This window comes from Triticum dicoccoides, chromosome 5A (genome assembly GCF_002162155.2).
Source record: "Triticum dicoccoides isolate Atlit2015 ecotype Zavitan chromosome 5A, WEW_v2.0, whole genome shotgun sequence".
NCBI lineage: Eukaryota > Viridiplantae > Streptophyta > Magnoliopsida > Poales > Poaceae > Triticum > Triticum dicoccoides.
The window spans coordinates 622,818,769-622,830,380 of NC_041388.1; the positions used below are offsets into that span (position 1 = coordinate 622,818,769).

General features: G+C 45.1%; 1 long non-coding RNA gene and 1 pseudogene across 1 annotated transcript; both read left to right on the forward strand.

Moving 5' to 3' along the window:
- The first annotated feature begins 1,075 nt into the window (after positions 1–1,075).
- Positions 1,076–3,828, forward strand: LOC119300182 (annotated as a pseudogene).
- Positions 3,829–5,607: 1,779 nt separating this feature from the next.
- LOC119298140 lies at positions 5,608–7,636 on the forward strand. The gene is made up of 4 exons (XR_005145805.1): positions 5,608–6,114; positions 6,193–6,323; positions 6,416–7,221; positions 7,332–7,636. It is a non-coding gene; the product is annotated as an uncharacterized LOC119298140 (long non-coding RNA).
- Positions 7,637–11,612: the final 3,976 nt, after the last annotated feature.

The following is an 11,612-nucleotide window of genomic DNA, read 5'->3' on the forward strand; positions in this document are numbered from 1 at the left end:
GTAAAAAATAATCGTGTTTTACTAAAATCGAACCAATTATCTTAAAAATTACCGAACAAAAATGCCCATAAAATGAACACATAAAAATAGTTTTAAAATATATCAACAAAATATGTTCATATTTTTTAAAAACACTCAAAAATTCCCCCAAAAAACACTACAAACTACAAAAAACAATTCAAAATGTACAACAGAAATAATTAATTTACATACAATATTTTATAGAGAAATGTTCCGATTTACATATTTTTTAAACAATTCTTCAAATGTTTTACATTTTTAATGAAAATATTAATTTTTAATAAAAAGGAAATATCCACATTCACAAATAATTTAAATTAAATATAAAAAATGGCAAAAAAGACCCATGAAGCAAGTTTTTATTGCCCGGTGCACGCACGGGCATTTTACTAGTACTCATATATACGCGCATACATTCACCTTATAAACGCACATGCACACTCTACCCCTATGAGCACCTCCGAAAGACGGAAGCGTCTCTCCGAGACTTTTTTTTGAGGGAGGCTCTCTCCAAGACTTTTTTTTCATGCTAACACGTGTCTCGTTTATATCATAAGGATCATAGTATAAAAGCCACGTACATACCGACCTGACAAAACTGAAAAGACAACAGAACGCTAGCCTTTGCACACAGAAACGCCAGCCAAGAAGTAAAATTACAAACAAGACTGAAGAATCCTCTGGCACCACCATAGCAGCAATCAAAGGAGAAAATGACGGATCACCTCCACACCCGAGCTCGATGCGGCTCCATCGCTGATATGCAACTTTGAGGATCTTCTAGGTGGCTCGCCAATAAAGGCGAAGCCATTGCCGTTGAACGAATCAGACCGGGGCAACACCCTGGACAAAACATCGAACTCCAGATCTGGTACCCCCACAACTAAGACGTTGGAGGAGGAAACCATACCTGCCTGCCACGAACTACGAGCCCAGATCCACCATTTTCCAGATGCCGCCGATGCATACCACAATCTGCATCTGCTCCTGGACTACCTCCCAAGCTCCGCGTCGTCGCAACGGCGGAGCCCGAGGACACGGGTCCATCACGAGTATGCCGCCGCCGCACCATCCTTGCTTGAACAGTCTGGTTTTCAAATCCACCCCAAAAGCGGATCGCCTCGTTGGGAAGGATCTGAAGAATTATTAGCCGGCGTCGCCATCGCCACTGTCGAAGCCATGATGCTGAACAACCCAAAACCCTAAGAAAATAATGCCTAAAACAATCCACACGCATGAATCCGACGACCGAGGTCGTTAGCGGAGGGGAGGACGGCGGCGGAGCAAGGTATTTTTTTTTTTTTTTGAGCAAAGCGGCGGAGCAAGGTGCCCTGGTGGTGGAGACGAGATCGCCTTTCTTTACCGGCCGCGTGTGAAAACCACGGCGTGGCTAGATCCGTGATCGTCTCCCTCTCCGAGACTTGAAGGGTACGGATACGACTCTCCATATGTAATGTACCCCACGCCCGGAGCCACCCCCGTCAATCGGCGCACACCTTTGCCTCGCATAATAATCGCATTAGCCCTACAGTTTGCGAAAGAGGCCGCCGTTTCCCTAATTACCACTTGGTGTGTAAAGCCGAATCCCTTGTTTCCCCTTCTTCTTCTTCTTCGCTAATCCTTCCCCGTTCCGCCCTGAAACACACGCTCCCGTGCCATGGACGCAGGGAGCGGAACCTAGTTCCGGCGCCGCCCCATCCCTCTGGCATCCGCGCCGCTACTCACCCCGCCCCAGGACGCTGCCTTGCCGTTCCCGTACACCAGGCCGCACGACCACCGACCGCCGTCCTCTCCCGCTCGAGCACCGACCGCAGCAGCCCATCTCTGCTCGCGCACAGGCCGCCGCCGCCCCTCTCCGCTTGAGCATCGACCGCAGCCACCCTACCCACTCGTACAAAAGGGAAAAGAAAATCCCTTTTTCCCATCGCCGCCGCCTCCTCTGATCTATCCACGCAGCCCTCTGCCACGTCCCCCCCAGGGGAAGACAAGCTGGCGGGGACCTCCGGAGCCCAGATCCCCTTCCGGCGGGCGGCTAAGCGACCGAGGGGCCTTCTCGATCTGCGCCGCCCCTCTTCTTCCGCCCACATCCTACCAAGACCTGCAGCGAATCCAAACTACTCGATCGCTTGTTTGGCTCAAATGAATTGCAATTGGGGGACCAAGCGCGCGCGCTCGCGTTCGGTGGTGGTGGCAAGGCGGCCCTTTCCGGCCAATCCACGCAACCACTCCGTCCTAATGACAGGTGCGTTCATTCTCATCTACATCCCTCTTGGGGTGCCAAGCGGGCGCGCTCCGCGCTCGGCGGTGGTGGTAAGCCCGCACTTTCCGTGCAGTCCCTACCCCATCCTAATAACAGGTGCGTGCATCTTTCCGTTGAAATTATTATCGTTTGATCCCATTCCTGTTCGTTTCTCCAATTTTCATCTGATTCCTTGTTCCAGTGCCAGCACCTCCACAAGAGACTGGGCCAACCTCGGGGATGGGCCAGCCGGCCTCATCGCCGAGCTTGCCCTTGCTAGCGATGTGGCGGACTATGTCCGCTTCCGTGCCGTCTGCCAACCATGGCGGCGGTGCTCGCCGGACCCGCGCGCCGGCGGCCTGGACGGTCGCTTTCTCCCCCGCCAGTGGATAATGCTCGACAAGGCACTTGTCGGACCGCGCCGCCATCGCTTCCTTAACATATCTACAGGCGAGTGCATCCATATGGATCTCCCAGAGCTCGCCGAGCACACGCTGCTTGCGCTCACCCCGGAAGGCCTCCTGCTGCTGCTCCACGAGTCCACCCTGGTCGTCCGCCTGCTGAACCCTCTCACACACCAGCTCACCCATCTCCCGCCGGTGACCGCCCTCCTGAGCCCCGAGCAGAGTCGATCTAGGCGCTGCGGCTTACAGATCAAAGTTATGGTGTCTGGCGTGGGCCTGGTTGCAGATTCCTCGGTGGCAGTCAGTTTCTTTGATCCCATGGTGCTTGCTGTCGCTAAACCCGGCGATGATAGTTGGACAGTGGCCCACAATGATGGAATGAATACGACTCTGTCTTTTGCGGGCCGCTTCTACTGTGCCACTTACAGGGGTGTCATGGTGTTGAACATGGGCTCAGATCAGCAGCCGCCACGGCTCCATATGGTCGCTGATCGGAGCAAGTCGTTTTATTTCAACCCAATGGCACACAGCCTCCACCTGGCGGACAATGGTGGGGAGTTGATGCTGGTGCACCGGACCCTATGCCACGACACCAAGTATGGCAGGAGGTATGATGTTTATAGAGTGGATTTGGAAGCTGGAGTCCTGGTCCCGGTCAAGTGCTTCAACGGGCGTGCCGTGTTCATGGGCATGGGTCGCACGATTTCCGTATCAGCTCAGAACCCCTTTCCCTGTGTTGCTTCTGATACCATCTACATGGGGCCGGATTGCGATGGCAAGATTCAGGGTTACAATATTGCAGATGGAAGAAGATGCGATCTGATTGGAGCGGTATGCCCACGTAGCGTTGTGGATTGTCTCCGCTACTGCATCCAGGGATTCGGCAAGCTACTTGCCTGAGCCTCAGGACGAATGATGGGTGTTTGCTCTTTGCTATGATTCTGTTTCTCTGGTGTGGTGTTTGCCGTGATTCTGATCTTGGCCTACTGCTGGGTGTGGTGTCTGCTGTGATTCTGGTCCTGGCCTTATGCGTCAGTTACTGTGTATCAGACAGCATTAAGATATGTACCTCAAATAATGTAAACGCTTATTAAACAAAAATTGTTACTGGTTTTCTGTTTCTGATATTTACATATGATGTGGCAGTATACTGATGAAACGAAATTATCTGCATCTTCCTACTTTTTACATCCTTGATGTTTTGTATAGGCCGCTGGCCCTTCTCCTTCCATGATATATACTCCCTCCGTTTCTAAATATAAGATCTTTTATAGAGATTTCAATACGGACTACATACGGATGTATGTAGACGTATTTTAGAGTGTAGATTCACGTATTTTGCTCCGTATGTAGTCCGCATTGGAACAGAGGGAGTACCTCTAATCTGACCTTTGTACATTCCTTCCATGATATATATTGTAAGTTTTAATCTAATTTTTGGTACCATTACATGACTCACAACAGTCATACGAAGTGCACCAGTAAATCTTTTCCTTATAAGTGGATCAATAAAAGTAGAATGAAGGTTTTCATTTAACATCTGTGTAAGGGTACTGCTGGGAATTTCATGTTGAGGAACCAGGGCAAACACACGCCCTTCATGTCTTATTTGCGATATGTAAATCATCTGGAACAAATCATTTTCATGAATTTGGTCGAGTTCCTCGTATACTGTATAATTTGACAGCATATGTCCTCACAAAAGAGAGAGGAATCTTTTTTTTTTTGCATATGTCTCTGCATTTCAGTTCCATACTTTTGAGCTCAGCAAACTAAACTTGTTTCAAACATTTAGATGGCTCACATCAGACAACCAGTAACTTGAGCATTACATGCATAAGCTGCTGGAGAAATGTCTTCAGCTAACCACAGAGAACTAGTGCTGTGCACAGCTTCCTTTTTAGCAAAAGATCAGTAATTGTGTAGACTTATGCCAAGCCTGAATTTTTGTACGTAGAAAGTTAGTGTGCTAAGGTGGCCAGCGTGGTGTCGCGACATGATCACTGACGGAACTGAATCTGTCTCGCAACCTGCAGGCTGTTGATGACCAGGTTGCTTTTATCTTGAGCACGCCAAAGAGGAAGTCACTAATTTTTTTTACTCAGAAAAAATAGGGTAGTTTAGCTGTAAATCCTGTTAGACCAAGGACTCAATCTATTGATAAGTCTGTCAATATATTTTGGCTTTGTTCTGATCCTCTTTTTTTTAGAGAAAAGGCGGGAGCCCTACTTTATAAATAAAGCCACCAGGCAGAGTTACATCAGCAGAACCAACACCCAGAACGAGTTCAACAGGCAGGGATCATAAGTATCATTACAAGGCCTTCAGCCTAACATGGCACACAGGCCAGCATTTCACCAAAAAACATCGGGATAAAATTAGGGAGCCGCCCTCGGAGTACGCCGCAGAAGGAAGGACGCCGTAGATTTCATTCTAGATGCCATGTCGTCGAAAGCCTGAAGGTCCCCTTCCTTAGTCAATAATCTCCACTGCTGCAAAAAGACATTGGCTTTAAATAAGCAGCTGACAGGGTTAGCCGGAAAAATGCGTTCGATCGTGAACTTGTTCCTAATAGTCCACGGAGACCACCCGATCGCAGCCCAACCCACCAAGAAGACCCGCTTGGACTGCCCTGATAAGGAGTTGGAATATCGCCTAAGGTCCTCAAAGGAGGAGGGAGACCAGTTAACATGAAGCAGGGGATCCTGACCAGCAGGGGATCATGCTTCAACTTGAATTTTGAGGAGTTCACTCCAGGGTTAAGTATCTTAACTCATTATGGTCTTTTCATTAACCCATTATTCAAAATTTCAGGTAATGGACCTGCTTGGTCCTAGCCTCTGGGATGTTTGGCATTCACTGGGACTGGAGTAAGTATCTTATCAATCTTTTCACAACATCTGCTTTGTTCTCCTTTCTCCTTGCTGAAAGTATCAACACCCCCGACAGTGACAGGATGTCATTTCGAATGGTTGCTTGTATTGCCGTTGAGGCCATATTAATTCTTGCGAAGATTCGCTCCAAAGGTTACTTTCAAGCTATTTGATGTTCTTGAGATCCATTTCCCGTTCTTTTTTATTCCTCAATCTTAACAGTTGCTGCTCTTCCTATTATTGCCAGCTTTGTACATGGTGATGTAAAACCTGAAACCTTTTTTGCTTGGTCAGCCTGGATCCGCTCAAGAAAAGAAGCTTTTTCTCATTAATTTTGTTACTTTACTTATTGATGGCTCATTACTGCAGGGAGGTAATTCTTGTTTGTAAGAAGAAAATGGAGACTTCTCCAGAGATGTTAGGTAGACTCTGTCCAGCTCCATTCAAGCATTTTCATGAGACTGTCACTTGAATGAAATTTAATGAAGAACCAAAGTACCAAAGACTTGTTTCTCTCTTTGATGATTTAATCGAAGGACCTGCTTCGAGACCCATCAGGATCTATGGAGCTCTAGAGGTCTGCACCGCTTTATCCACAACATGTATCTGTGCTCTGCAATTTAAGTTGCCTAAGCATCTGTTGTGCAAATTGTAGGTTGGAACTAAGCGTAGAGGAATGGCTTTAAATCTGGAAGAAGACGAATAACCTATGAAAAATGTTCGGTTGGGGAGCCCAACAACTTGGTGGGATTCGGTTTATAATCCTAGGTGGCCCACAGAGCAGCGGTAACTCCTTTTAAATTTGAAAATGTTGACATATTCTCCAAATTTTTCTTTTGCTTGCCCAGACATTATTTCTTCCTTCCCTTGCCTTGTAGAAGTGGTCTGTTCTGGTGGCCACGTCAGCAAAAGTGGGACCCACCTGTCATAAACGTGCTCAAGACGCCCTAAGCCGCCGATCAGTGTCTTATGCAGAAAGTTTACCACAGGTTTAGTCGAAAATTGTGAAGTCGTGTTTTCTGCAAACCTAGCCCTCAATGTGGTGGTTTCATGCAATTAACTAGTTCTGGTGCTTAAAGTCCCATAAGGTCCCCGCCACCCGCCACCCCTACATGACACATAGCATCATCGGCTCTTCATACTCCAGATCAATGATTAGATGACTTTAAGCGTCAGATGGCTCTAAATAGCTGGGTTATATGAGTACTATTTAGCTCTAATTTATTTTCTTTAAAAAGACCGGAGTTCCACTTACCGTCTCTTTGTGATTTAGGTCAAAAAGGAAACTGCCTTGTGGTTATCGTTGTTGCGAACTTGCGTTATCTTGGTGTAAGCTCCAATTTTTAATGTCGTCCACAGTAGTCATGCCTAAATTTTACCTGATATCCTGGTGAAAGCAGCTATCCGGAACTATACTATTCTGTTTTTCTGTAACTAAAGCATTTGTGCTCGTTGTTAGTGATGAAAGGGTTTTGTTTTGACTTATTATGATTTAAGCTTATAAGTAACTCCTGTTTGTCTGGCCTATTTCAATTGTTATCGATCCTGTTCTGTAAAGATGTTTGTCTTGCCTTTTGTAGCTACCACTTCAATATAGCTGATTCAGAGCTGCATCAGCATAAAGAAAAAAATGCAGTAAAGCTGGTTTGTTGAGTAGTTGTGCAGCTTCTGCAGCTATGTGAAGGTACGTTGTGCATTTCTTTTGCTAGCTCACAGTGGCGTACATAATCTGTCCTCGTGTGTTGTAATATGTTCATTAATATGTCGGGACCTAACATTGAACAAAATTTCCAGGAAAAATGGGCGAAGAACCTATATATCACCTCAATCTGCTACTGGCGACCCGTGTGTTAGACGTAGACGGCAAGCTGAACTCTTGTGCCAATTGTAAAGAATCATGCTCGGCTGTTTTGGTTGGTTGCTGTCTATCTATGATCCAACTTTTGATAAAATGGACTCCGAAATGAGAGCGGGGGAACATCGGTGCGTTTTAAAGTCATGCACCTGAAATGCGACATCGTTTTTCCTGCCGTCTGCTAGTTGTTGTTCTGGCCTGTTCTCGTTTTGTTGCAGTAAAGAACATCGTAAACAGAGGTCCCTCTTAGTCTGTTTGTTATCTAGTTGTCCCAACAACTTAAGGCAAAATTGCAATCCCAAAGAGGATGCATTATGATTTCCTATGTGTGCTGACTGCAAAGAGAGCAGGAGCAATCATTCAAAAGCCTTTCCTTTTCAGCAAAGCCATAGTGTCAGCTCTGTAAACATTCTTCGGTGCGGCAAAGTAAGGCTGACGGACAGCAATCCACCATGCATGCAATGATCCGGAACTCGTCCACATTTTCCAAACTCGTGAACCTTTTCAAATTCATGATTTTTTTGAAACTGTAACTCGTGAACAATTTTCAAATTAGTAAAGTTTTTTCAAACTTGTGAAGTTTTTCCAAATTCATGATATTTTTAATATTTTAACTCATTAAAATTTTCAAATCCACAAACTTTTTCAAACTTGTGAACTTCTGTAAAATTCATGAACATTTTAAATTTAACTCGTGAACAATTTTGTAATTCGTGAGTTTTATTTTAAACTTGAACTATATTCAAATCTAGCAGGCGAAGCAAGCGAGCATGCGACCAAGCTTGCGCAATATTGGACCACGGTCCGCCGGCATGTGCGCAAGGGCCAGCTTCCTAACCGGCGCTTAAGCATTGACTAGGAGCTGCTCAAATAGACGGCGCCACTCACAGGGATTTGTTCAAAAAAAATATAAACGTTCGCTACTAATTAAAAAAAAGAATTCACATTTTTTAAAATAGTACAGAAATTTCCAAAAAAATTGTGTCTTTCAAACTTCCCTAGAATGTTAACGAAGCGATGTCACTTTTGAGCAGTTGAAAATCCTAGTGGCAAAACTGAGTAGTGGAACAAAACTGGTGGCATAAATGATAAAAACCCTTTTTAAAAGAGAAAACACAAAATAGAAGAAAAATGAAAAAATAGAAGAAAAAAATTTAGGCCTTGGCCCTACTATGCGACGGGATCGCTCCCGTCGGGTGCTTGTTGGGCCGGCCCAAGCGTTCACAGATCTGAAAAAAATTAATCTACATTAAAAATGTTCATGAATTTGAAAAATATTAATAGTTTATAGAAAAACGTGAAGCATATATTTAGATTTTTTAATATTGAATTGAATAATGTTAAACGTGTATTAGAGTTAGATATAGCTAAACGGAGAAACCCGGTAAAAGAAAACTAAAACAGAAAAAACATGGAAAACTAGTGGAATAGCCAGCTCTTTTATGGTAAGTTGTTCTCCCTTACAAATATATCATGAACTCGGTATTGATCTAGTTGTTTGTGGTGCAACGCTGCATCTAGGAGACCGGGGTTCAAATCTAGCTTGTCCTCTATTTATTTTATTTTATTTGAAGTGTTTGTTAATGGGCGGGGCCGTTACTGTTGATATCTATCACGACGTATTCTGAAAAAAGACCATCCTACCCTTTATTATGGGTTACGAAGAGATCTCTTTCATTGATGTGTTTAGTGGGGTGTACCGAAGCAGAAGCGTAATTTCACGATTTTGGCCCAGAAGATAAAGAAAGATTTTCTCTGTTGATGTGTTTAGGGAGGTGTACCAAAGCAGAAGTGTAATTTTGTGATTTTGGCCCAGAATCACATCATACACCACCCACCCAATAGTAGGCTGTAGGCCTGAGGCTCGGGCAAGGCGGTTGCCGGCGCCCTGGATAGAGTGGCGAAGGCAGTTCACGACCCTATCCCTGATCTAATCATATCTGCTCCCTTCCACAATATTGTACGCCTCCGTTCGGAGTCCACATTTGTACCCCAGGTTTTGTTTTTTAGGGGTGAAACCAAGTTTGTTAATGGCGGGGCCGTTACTGTTGATATCTATCACGACGTATTCTGAAAAAAGACCATCCTACCCTTTATTATGGGTTACGAAGAGATCTCTTTCATTGATGTGTTTAGTGGGGTGTACCGAAGCAGAAGCGTAATTTCACGATTTTGGCCCAGAAGATAAAGAGAGATTTTCTCTGTTGATGTGTTTAGGGAGGTGTACCAAAGCAGAAGTGTAATTTTGTGATTTTGGCCCAGAATCACATCATACACCACCCACCCAATAGTAGGCTGTAGGCGTGAGGCTCAGGCAAGGCGGTTGCCGGCGCCCTGGATAGAGTGGCGAAGGCAGTTCACGACCCTATCCCTGATCTAATCATATCTGCTCCCCTTCACAATATTGTACGCCTCCGTTCGGAGTCCACATTTGTACCCCAGGTTTTGTTTTTTAGGGGTGAAACCAAGTTGTTAATGGTGGGGCCGTTACTGTTGATATCTATCACGACGTATTCTAAAAAAAGACCATCCTACCCTTTATTATGGGTTACGAAGAGATCTCTTTCATTGATGTGTTTAGTGGGGTGTACCGAAGCAGAAGCGTAATTTCACGATTTTGGCCCAGAAGATAAAGAAAGATTTTCTCTGTTGATGTGTTTAGGGAGGTGTACCAAAGCAGAAGTGTAATTTTGTGATTTTGGCCCAGAATCACATCATACACCACCCACCCAATAGTAGGCTGTAGGCGTGAGGCTCAGGCAAGGCGGTTGCCGGCGCCCTGGATAGAGTGGCGAAGGCAGTTCACGACCCTATCCCTGATCTAATCGTATCTGCTCCCCTCCGCAATATTGTACGCCTCCGTTCGGAGTCCACATTTGTACCACAGGTTTTGTTTTTTAGGGGTGAAACCAAGTTTATTCATCATAATCCACATGGTGTGGAATAGATCTTTGGTTGTGGGGTACACCAAACCAAACGTGACAACCCGAACCTCTAGAAAGTGCAAACTTGACTAAGCTATGTGCTTCATAATTATTAACACAACTCTCAAAAGAAAAGTTACGATGAAATGTATGAAATGTAGATGCCTTAAGGTTTATTTCAATGATAATTACTCCATATGTCCCCCGTGCACTCTTGTTGATATCTGATACAACTTGTTGACAGTCCAAAGCCACAACAAAGTTTTGGGTTCCCAAGTCCTCTGCAAGGGAGAGAGCCTCCCGGCAAGGTACAGCTTCTAGGGTGACGGGTCAAGAACTCCTTCGACAACTAGTGCCGAACTTTCCATATAGTTTCCCCCTTCGTCTCTGCAGACGCTAAACATTTTACTTAATAACGGTCACTAGGATCCCGGCCGTCCATTCCTCACGCCGTTGGAACCCGTGAAGCGGTATATGAAGAAATGAACAGTAAAACTGAAGAAACGAACACTTGTTACCGGGGGATGACAAATTGACAATACCCTTGGCCTGACACCGTGCCACTGCCATGTTTAGACACTTTGACCTGTAGGTCTTTTCAACTCGTAGTAGCAATTGATGTAAAAAGGAAAAAACTCTGCAGTAGCAATTGCTGACAGACAACGGAGCAACTACCGATAAGACCGTTCCAGAACCAGAATCACGGCCAAATAAGTAACCTATTTGACCCTGTCTAAGAAGTTTAGCGCAGTTGTTACAAAAAGGAAATTTAGCACAAAATGACCATATCTGAAAAAATAGCACGATCTGAACTTTTATTTTTACAACTCCACAGTTTTTGCGTTGCCACTGCATTGAGCAACGCAATATATAGTAGCTGGCCATTTCGTACTGAACTTTACACAAAAGGTTAGTTTTGTGATTTTGGCCCGTAATCACATCATACACCACCCATCCAATAGTAGGCGTGAGGCTCAGGCAAGGCGGTTGCCGGCGCCCTGGATAGAGTGGCGGAGACAGTCCATGACCCTATCCATGATCCCATCGTATGTGCTTCCGTCTGCAGTATTGTATGCTTTTGTCAGAAGACCACACTTGTACCCCAGATAGATGGTATCAACCGTGACGGAGAGAAAGGCGGCCTCAGTTTTTTTTTTCAAATATAAAGGCGACCTCAGCTGATACGTAAATCGCGCGACGCATGCCCATGAACATGTAAGAGTGGTGATCTCTTTCTAGCTTAATCCCCCTCCAACATAAAGGTTTAGTACATAGTTGTGGTTACAGAGGAATGGT